This window comes from Propithecus coquereli, unplaced genomic scaffold (assembly GCF_000956105.1).
Source record: "Propithecus coquereli isolate 6110/MARCELLA unplaced genomic scaffold, Pcoq_1.0 Scaffold9, whole genome shotgun sequence".
Taxonomy (NCBI): domain Eukaryota; kingdom Metazoa; phylum Chordata; class Mammalia; order Primates; family Indriidae; genus Propithecus; species Propithecus coquereli.
Window position 1 is genome coordinate 3,610,122 of NW_012155284.1, and position 9,898 is coordinate 3,620,019.

Consider the following 9,898-nt stretch of genomic DNA (forward strand, 5'->3'; position numbering starts at 1 on the left):
TTGTGCCCATTAAGTAATTTCTCATCATCTACCCTCCCACCCCCTTAACCTTCCCAGTCTCCACTGTCTATCATTCTACTCTGTACGTCCATGTGTACACATTTTTTACCTCCCACTTATGGGTAAGAACGTGATATTTATCTTTCTGTGACTGGCATGTTTAAGATGCATGCATGTTGCTGCAAAAGACATTATTTCATTCTCTTTCATGGCTGAAAATAGTATTCCATTGTATATATATACCACATTTTTCTTTTTTACTATTTTTTTTTGAGACATGGTCTCACTTTATCATCCAAATTGGCTTCAAATTCCTGGGCTCAAGCAATCCTTCCACCTCAGCCTCCTGAACTACAGGCCCACACTACCATGCCCAGTTAATTGTTTTAGAGATGAGGTCTCACTATGTTACCCAGGCTGGTCTCAAACTCCTGGCCTCAAGTGATCCTCCTGCCTCAGCCTCCCAAGTAGCTGGGATTACAGGCATCAGGCACTGTGCCTGGCTACTGCAGTTTAGTCCAATCATCCGTTGATGGATACTTAGGTAGTTTTCATATTTTTGCTATTGTGAATAGTGCTGCAATAAACATGCAAGTGCAAGTATCCCTTTGATATACTGATATATTTTTTTCTTTTGGGTAGATACCTAGTAGTGGGATTGCTGGATGGAATGGTAGTTCTATTTTTAGTTGTTTGAGAAATGTCCGTTTTTCATAGAATTTGCATTAATTTACATTTCTGCAACAATGTTTAAGGGTTCCCTTTTTCCCACATCCTGGCCAATATGTTATTTTTTGTTTTTTTGTTTTTTATTTTTTTGACACAGGGTCTTGCCCTATTGTCCAGGCTAGAGTGTAGTGACACAATCACAGGTCACTGTAACTTCCAATTCCTGGCCCCAAGCGATCCTTCTGCCCCAGCCTCCCAAGTAGTTAGGACTGTAGGCGCATGCCATCACACCCAGGTGGTTCTATTTTCAATTTTTTTTGTAGAGACAGGGCCTCCCTGTGTTGCCCAGGCTGATATCAAACTCCTGGCCTCAGGGAATCCTCTATCCTCAGCCTCCCAAAGTGCTGGGATTACAGGCATCAGCCACCCACCAGGCTAGGCCCTTTTGTCTTTTTAATAGCCATTCTGACTGGGGTAAGATGATATCTCATTGTGGTTTTAAGTTGCATTTCTCTGATGATTAGTGATGGTGAGGTGAGCATTTTTTCATATACTTGTTGGACATTTGCATATCTTTTTTTGAAAAGTGTCTTTTCATGTCCTTTGCTCATTTTTTAATGGGATTATTTGGGGTTTTGTTGTTGTTGTTTGAGTTCCTGGTATATTTTGGATATTAGTTCCCTGTCAGATGAATAGTTTGCAAATATTTTCTCCTATTCTACAGGTTGTTCACTCTGATGATTATTTCCTTTGCTGTGCAGAAGCTTTTTATTTTAATTAAGTCCCATTTGTCTGTTTTTGGTGCTTTCGAGGTGTTAGTCATAAGTTCTTTGCCTAGACTAATGTCCAGAAGTTTTCTCTAAGTTTTCTTCTAGTATTTTTATAGTTTCACGTCTTACATTTAAGTCTTTTATCCATCTTGAGTTGATTTTTGTATATGGTGAGAGATAGGTGTCCAATTTCATTCTTTTGCATATGGCAATACAATCTTCCCAACACCATTTATCGAAAAGCATGCCCTTTCCCCAGTGTATGTTCTTACTGGCTTTGTCAAAGATCAGTTGGCTATAAGTATGTAGCTTTATTTCTGTGTTCTCTATTCTGTTCCGTTGGTCTATATATTTGTTTTTATATCAGTGCCATGCTGTTTTGGTTACCATAGCCTTGTAGTATAAGTTGAAGTCAAATAATGCGATACCTCCAGCATTGTTCTTTTTGATTGGGATTGTTTTGGCTTATTTGGGTTCTTTTTTGGTTTCATATGAATTTTTGGATTGTTTTTTCTGTATCTGTGAAAAATGACATTGGTATTTAGATAGGGATTGCATTGGCTCTCTAGATCACTTTGGGCAGCATGGTCATTTTAATATTAATTCTTCCAATCAATGGGCATGGTATATTTTTCCATTTGTGTCATCTACAATTTCTTTTATCAGTGTTTTGTCATTTTTCTTATAGAGATCTTTTCACCTCCTTGGTTTAATTTATTTGTAGGTATTTTTTATAGGTATTGGAAATGGGATTGTCTTCTTGATGTTGTTCTCAGCTAGATCATTATTGGTGTATAGAAATGCTGCTAATTTTTGTACATTAATTTTGTATCTTGCAACTTTACTAAATTCATTTATCAAATGTAATAGTTTTTTTGTGAGATATTTAAGTTTTTCTAGATATAAGATTATAACGTCAGCAAACAGGGATAATTTGACTTCCATTTTTCCAATTTGGATGCCTTTTATTTCTTTCTCTTACCTAATTGCTTTGGCTAGGACTTCCACTACTATATTGAATATGAAAAAAATGGGTACACTTGTCTTGTTCCAGTTCTTAGAGGAAATGCTTTCAACTTTTCCCCATTCAGTATGATGCTGGCTATGGGTTTGTCATATATGGCTTTTTTTGTTTTGTTTTGTTTTTGACGTATGTTACTTCTTCTACACCTAGTTTGTTGAGCACTTTTACCATGAAGGGATGCTGAATTTTATCGAAATCTTATTCTACATCTATTCAGATTATTATATGGTTTTTTTCCTTGATCCTGTTCACATGACATACCATATTTATTGATTTGTGTATGTTGAACCATCCTTGCATCACTGGCATAAAACCAACTTGATTATGGTGTATTATTTGTTTGATGTGCTGTCAGATTCAGCTTGCTAGTATTTTGTTGAGGATTTTTTCAACTATGCTCATGAGGTTTGTAGGTTTTCTTGTTGTTATGTCCTTGTCTGATTTTGTTATCAGGTGATACTGGCCTCAGAGTGAGTTAGGGAGAATTCCCTCCTCCTTGATATTTGGAACAGTTTCAGGAAGATTGATATTAGTTCTTTGTTGTACATTTGGTAAAATTTGACTGTGAATCCATCTAGTCCTGGGATTTTCTTTGTTGAGAGACTTTTTATTATGGATTCAATCTCACTAATTAATGTTGTGTTCTGGTTTTTTATTTCTTACTGATTCAATTTTGAGAGATTATATGTTTCCAGGAATTTATCCATTTCCTCTAGGTTTTCTTGTTTATGAGCATATAGTTGTTCATAATAGTCTCTGATGATCTTCTGTATTTTTGTGGCATCAGTTGTAATGTGTCCTTTTTCATTCATGATTTTACTTATTTGGGTCTTCTCTCTTCTTGGTTAGTTCAGCTAGCAGTTTATCAACTTTTTTATTATTTCAAAGAAACAACTTTTCATTTCATTGATCTTTTGTATTATTTTTTAAATGCTATTTCATTTAGTTCTGCTCTGATCCTTGTTATATCTTTTCTACTGCCAATTTTGGGTTTGGTGTGTTTTTCCCTTTCTAGTTCCTTGAGGTGTGTTAGATTGTTAAGTTGTAATCTTTCTACTTTTTTGATGTAGGCATTTAATGCTCTAAACTCCCCTCTTAGCACTGCTTTCTCTATATCCCACAGGTTTTCATATGTTGTGTTTTCATTTTCATTAATTTCAAAAATTTTTCAATTTGCTTTTCTTTGTTGACCTAGTGGTTGTTCAGGATCATGTTGTTTAATTTCCATGCATTTTTATAATTTCCAAAGTTTCTTTTGGTATTGATTTCTAGTTTTATTCCACTGTGCTCTGAGACAATACTTGATATGATTTAGATTTTTAAAAATTTGTTGAGAATTGTTTTGTGGCCTAACATGGTCTATCTAGTGTCCTATGTGCTGATGAAAATAATGTATATCCTGCAGTTATTAGGTAGAATTTTCCAAAAATGTCTGTGATGTCCATTTGTTCTAAAGTCCAATTTGTCCAATGTTTGATTTTCTGTCTAGATGATTTGTCTAACACTGCAAGTGGGTATTGAAGTCCCTGACTACTATTATTTTATTATTGTTTATCTCTTTCTTTTTCTTTTTTTTTTTTGGGGGGGGGACAGACTCTTACTCTGTCACCCCAGCTAGAGTGAAGTGTTGTCATCATAACTCACTGGAATCTGAAACTCCTGAGCTCAGGCAATCCTCCTGCCTCAGCCTCCTGCGTAGCTGGGACAACAGGTGTACACCACAATGCCTGGCTAATTTTTTCTATTTTTAGTAGAGACAGGATCTTGCTGTTGTTCACGCTGGTCTCAAACTCCTGAGATCAAGCAGTCCACCCACTTCAGCCTCCCAGCGTGCTAGGATCACAGGCATGAGCCACCATGCCCGGCCTATCTCTCTTTAAGTCTAGTAATATTCACATCATGAATATGGGAACTCCAATGTTGGATGTATATATATTTAGAATTGTTATATCCTCTTGCTGAATTAGCCCCTCTATTATTATATAATTATCTTCTTTGTCTTTTTTTAGTGGTTTTTACTTACTCTGTTTTATCTGATGTAAGTATAGCTACTCCTGCTTGCTTTTGGTTTCCATTTGCATGGAATATCTTTTTCCATCCCTTTAGTTTCAGTCTATATGTGTCTTTACAGCCAAGGTAACTTTTTTTGTAAGCAGCATATAGTTGTATCATGTTTGTTTATCCATTCACTCTGTACCGTTTTAGTAGAGCATTTAATCCATTTATGTTCAAGGTTACTATTGCTATGTGCGGGTTTTTTTTTTTTTCCTGTCATATTGTTAAGTCTCTTCTAGTTCTTTTCATAAACTACTTCTTTTTTTCTTTTTCTCTAGTTGTCATTGTGGTTTGGTATATTTCTGTAGTGGAACCATTTGATTTCTTTCTCTTCCTCCTTTTTGTGATTACTTTACCAGTGAATTTATACTTTCATATATTTTCAGGGGGGTGAATGTCATTCTTTTGCTTCCAAGTTTAGGACTTGCTTGAACATTTCTTGTAGAACTGGTCAAGTAGTTACAAATTCCCTCAGCATTTGCTTCTCTGGGAAAGACTTTATTTTTCCTTCACTTATGAAAGTTAATCTTGCTGAGTATAGAATTCTTGGTTGACAGGTTTTGTTTTGTTTTTTTTTTTCTTTCAGAACATTGAATATATCATTACATTCTCTTCTGGCCTGTAGGTTTTTTGCTGAGAAATCCACTGTTTGTCTGATGGAATTTCCTTTATAGATGACTGGACACTTTTGTTGATTTTAGATTTTTTCACTTTGACTTTAGATAGTCTGATTATAATGTGCTGTGGCAAAGTCCTTTTTGCATTGTATTTGGGGATTACTGAGCTTCCAGTGTCTGGACATCTAAATCTCTTGCCAGACTTGGGAAGTTTTCATCTATTATTCTATTAGATTTTTTAAGCTTTGTGATCTCTCTTCACCTCCTGGAATATTGATAATTCATAAGTTCAGTTGCTTGTAGTCGCAAACATCTTGAAGGTTTTGTTCATTTTTTAAAGTATCTTTCTTTGTTTTTATCTGACTGGATTATTTCAAAAGACCTATAATTGATTTTTAAAATTCTTTTTCTTTCTTGGTCTAGTCTATTGTTGAAGCTTTCGAATGTATTTTGTATTTTCTTCAATGAAATTTTTCAGTTCCAGAATTTTTTTTTAAGATATCTATCTCATTGGTAAACTTCCTGTTCATATCCTGAATTGATTTTCTGAGTTCTTCGGATTGGTTTTTAGATTTGTCTTGTTATCTCATTGAGCTTCTTTGAAATCAGTATTTTGAATTCTATATCTTGGATTTTGAGGATTTCTTTTTGGTTAAGATCTGTTGCTGGAGAATTATTGTGTTACTTTGAGGATATCATACTACCTTGCTTTTTTATGTTTCCTGTATCTTTACATTGATTTCTGCACATCTGGTTTAACAGTCACTTCTTATTTTTGAATTTACTTTTGTTGGAGGGGATATTTTCCTGAACATGGTGACTATGATGTTGGTTTAGTATAGCCTTTTGGCTTTGCTTCTTGGCGTGTGCAGTAGTGAAGACTCTGTATGATTCATTTGTCTATAAATAACATTAGTTGTATCTGTGATTTCCTTGGTGTATTAGGGTGCAATTATTGGTGGAGGCTGTGGTTAAGTTGTGCTAGGGACTGGCATGCCCTTTGGGCCCATATTCAGGTTTCAGTGGTAGTGATGGTGGGCTAAGCATATCTATCCTTGTGCCTTGGGTCAGTGAATGCTGGCACCTGTGTAGGCAGTTCCAGGAAGACCAAGTCTTGGTCCTCCAGGTGGCTTTCTCAGACGCTAGTCATAACAGCAGTATACTGGGTGAGTTAGAGGACTCCTGAGCGCCCGGGCAGCCAGTGTGGCATGGGCAGTGTTAATAGTGATGGTGGTGAAATGGTCTTCTTGGTTCCAAGTGATGTGCACTTGAGTTGGCAATGGTTGCAGTGGGCTGTGTGGGTGGGCCTCCAGGCCAGGAGGAGGTGCTTGTAGATAGGAGTCAGCAGAGGTGGTGGTGGGGTGTTTATGCCCACCTCTGTTTCCTGGGAGAAGTGTTTGGGTGTGTCAGGTGGATTGGGTTGTGGAACCCCCAGGACCCTGGATCCCACACTCTGTCTCAGAGTGGGGAGTGAAGCCCCATAGAGCTGGACCAAGCAAGCTTGCACTCACGCCCTCCAGTGATGAGTGCAGGCACCAGCCATGACAGGGTGGCAGGCGGTCCTCATGCCCCTGGTGAAATGCTTGTGTGAGGGGCAACCACCCCTGCACTGAGGTTCTGCCATGGGAAGGGAGGGGCCAGTCCCAGCAGCCACAGCCTTGGCCAGTGGGTGGGGGACTTGCATCCCTATCACGTTCGATTCCCAGCAGCGCTCCCTCTTTTATCCTGGGTGTCACAGCTGACCTGGCTGTTCAGTCAGACCCAGCAGTTCACACCTAGGCCACAACACTGCGCTGGGCCTTAGGAGTACCTGCCCAGCTCAAGGCCAGCCCTCTATGGCAACTCTCATCCTGCTCAGGCCCTGGAGGTGTCTACTTCCAGCGCCTGTGGGTGGAGCGCACACCACGCTCACTTCCCAGGCCTGGTTTTAGGAGGCTAGCCCTGGCTTATGCCCCAGCTCTGTAAGCAGCAGACCAAGTTCCCCCATGCCTAGGGCCGATGCCACCAGTTCCCAGGACTGCTGGCAGTCTGTAGGAGCAGGGATTGAGAAAGGTGTCTTAATGTGGCTTCTTGGGTCTCTGGAAGGGTATGGGACCAAGGATGTGTTCCCTTCTGGATCAGCTCCCTCTCAGTATCCCGGCCACTTCCTAAATTAGATTCAGGGCATGGGAGGGTCACTGTGCTCTCCTCTGCCCCAGATTTTACAATTCCTTGAAGGAAAACTGGACCACAGACAGACACTCACCCTCTCCTGTGTTGGGGAGTCACTCTCGGTTCCCTGCTGGTCCCAAATACACAGCCTGCCTGTTTTCCTTCTTCTTCATAGATCTTGGTGTTTCCTTTTGCTTTTTTATTCAACCTATGTTCCCCTGTAAATAGTGTATTCAAAACATGATGGTCTGGCCAGGTGCGGTGGCTCACGCCTGTAATCCTAGCACTCTGGGAGGCCGAGGCAGGAGAATTGCTTGAGGTCAGGAGTTTGAGACCAGCCTGAACAAGAGGAAGACCTGTCTCTACTAAAAACAGAAAAAATTAGCCAGGTGTGGTGGCTTGCGCCTGTAGTCCCAGGGAGGCTGAGGCAGGAGGATCACTTGAGCCCAGGAGTTCGAGGTTGCGGTAAGCTGTGATCACGCCACTGCACCCTAGCTAGGGAGACAGAGCAAGACTCTGTCTCAAAAAACAAGAAACAAGCCTTTCCTCCCCAAGCCCACAAAAAACCATGATGGTCTACGCACTATTTTGGCTCTTCTAAGCAGATTAGGCATGCCTGAAATGCTTCTAGTCAGCCATCACAACACAAAAACTGGGGAGTTTCTGGACTTTTGTTATTAGGGTCATCCTTTGGCCGGACTTGCCCTCCCCGGTAAGTGTGCAGCAGTTGCAGCCCCCGCAAATGTAAGATCCGAACCAGAAATAACCCAAATCCCCATCAACAGGTGAATGAATAGATAAAAAGTAGTACATCCATGCAAAGGATTTATTCAGCAATAAAAAGGAACATACATGTTGCCTATATCAACATGCAACATAAATGGATCTCATCATGCTGGGTGAAAGAAGCCAGACGCAAGAGTATGTACTGCATGATTCTATTTATGTAAAATTCTGGACAGTGCAGACTAATCTAGAAGCAGGTCAGTGGTTTCCCGTCACTGGAGGCAGAAGACAGGACTGGAGAAGAGTACAGGCACCTTTTGGTGGTGAAAGAAATGTTCTGCACTTGTTTGTGACGGTAGTTTCATGACTGTCCACACTCATCAAATTGTGCACTTTACTTGGATACCACTTGTATGTAAGTTATTTCTCAGTAAGGTTACTAGGGGGAAATATTTTTGTAAGCTGTTGACTGTTAAATCTGAGGCTTGAAGACAAGACATAATGGGCAGCAGACTAGTTTTGTGGGGCCACGATATCAAGATGTTGATGAACCAATGTTTATCACTTTAAACATGCTGGAAAGCCCTTTGTTGCTGGAAAGCCCTTTGTTTCTGGAGAGCCCATGTGAATTTGTAGCAAATCTCATGTTTGGGATAAACTCCCCAAAGAAAGAACTATCTTGGGGACTAAACAGGGTCCTGGGCTGCTGGGACCTTTCTCTCTCCAGCCTCCTGTGGATTCCTGGGGAGCCAGATGACCGGGCAGAGGGGAGCAGGGGAGGCGGCGGGCAGCCTCTGGTCTCTTTAGCATCAGACCCCTTGATATCTATTTCTTCCTCCACTCTGCCTGCAGTGGTATATGTCTACTTGGGGGGTAGATTCCATTCTACTTTTCGAATGTTCTATTCAGAAACTAGAAGGCTGTGGAGCACATTGTTGCTTTATTGACCACCTGAAGTAACTGGTTTTAGTTGGCATGACTCACAGAATCACAGGATGTGACATATGGAAGGAAAACTCCCTTATGTCCCAAAGGAGGAAACTGAGACCCAGAGAAGGTAACGGCTGGTCTGAGCTCACACAGCCAAAGCAGGACTAAAAATCACTCCCTTCAAGAGTCACCACTTCATTACCCTCTCTCCTCGATTTGTTGAAGAAGTACAGCATCTTTAGCTCTCTAAACCCAGATCCTAAATCCCAGCTCTTGGCCTGCTGCATTTTTTTAAGTGAAAGCTGTGAAATGGCTGGGTTCTAGCTGAGAGAAAGACAGCAACGTCTCAGTCTGACCTACTGTGAGGAAGCGTAAGGGTCAACCTCAGCCTGTGCATGAATGAGAGGCATTTATGATTATTGCAGAACTTGGCAGCAATTACAAAAGCCTGTTCCATGGTGGAAATAACCATGCTAAATTTCCATTCTTATTTGCATTTGCAAAAATAGAATAAAATTACTTCTTGGGTAGGAACGTTCTCTGTGACTAGGAACTGCTTCTCAGTCATTACTGCTCCTTTTACTCTTCATGTATTTTTCCCATGACGGCTATTGAAATAGTAGATATTTTGTACAGAGAGAACATTCATCACAGCACATTCTTGATTGAAGTTGAATCAGATTCTTCCAGTGAATCAGCCACTGCCAGGGAGTAAATTAGGCCTTTCTGGAAACTGCCCTAACATTCAGACCAACATGGCTCTAATTTTCAAACTATAGTTTGGCAGGCCCAGGTCTTAGCAGCATCCTACGACCTTGCACCTGGCTCTTTAGTGCCTGGGCAGGAGCACCACGCTCCCCGGGGCGGAGATGGTCCCTTTGCAGGTCATGCTGTTCTCTTCTGGGGATGTGCGCGCTGCGAGTGTGACGCTGGTGCTGGTCCGCGGGAGACAGACA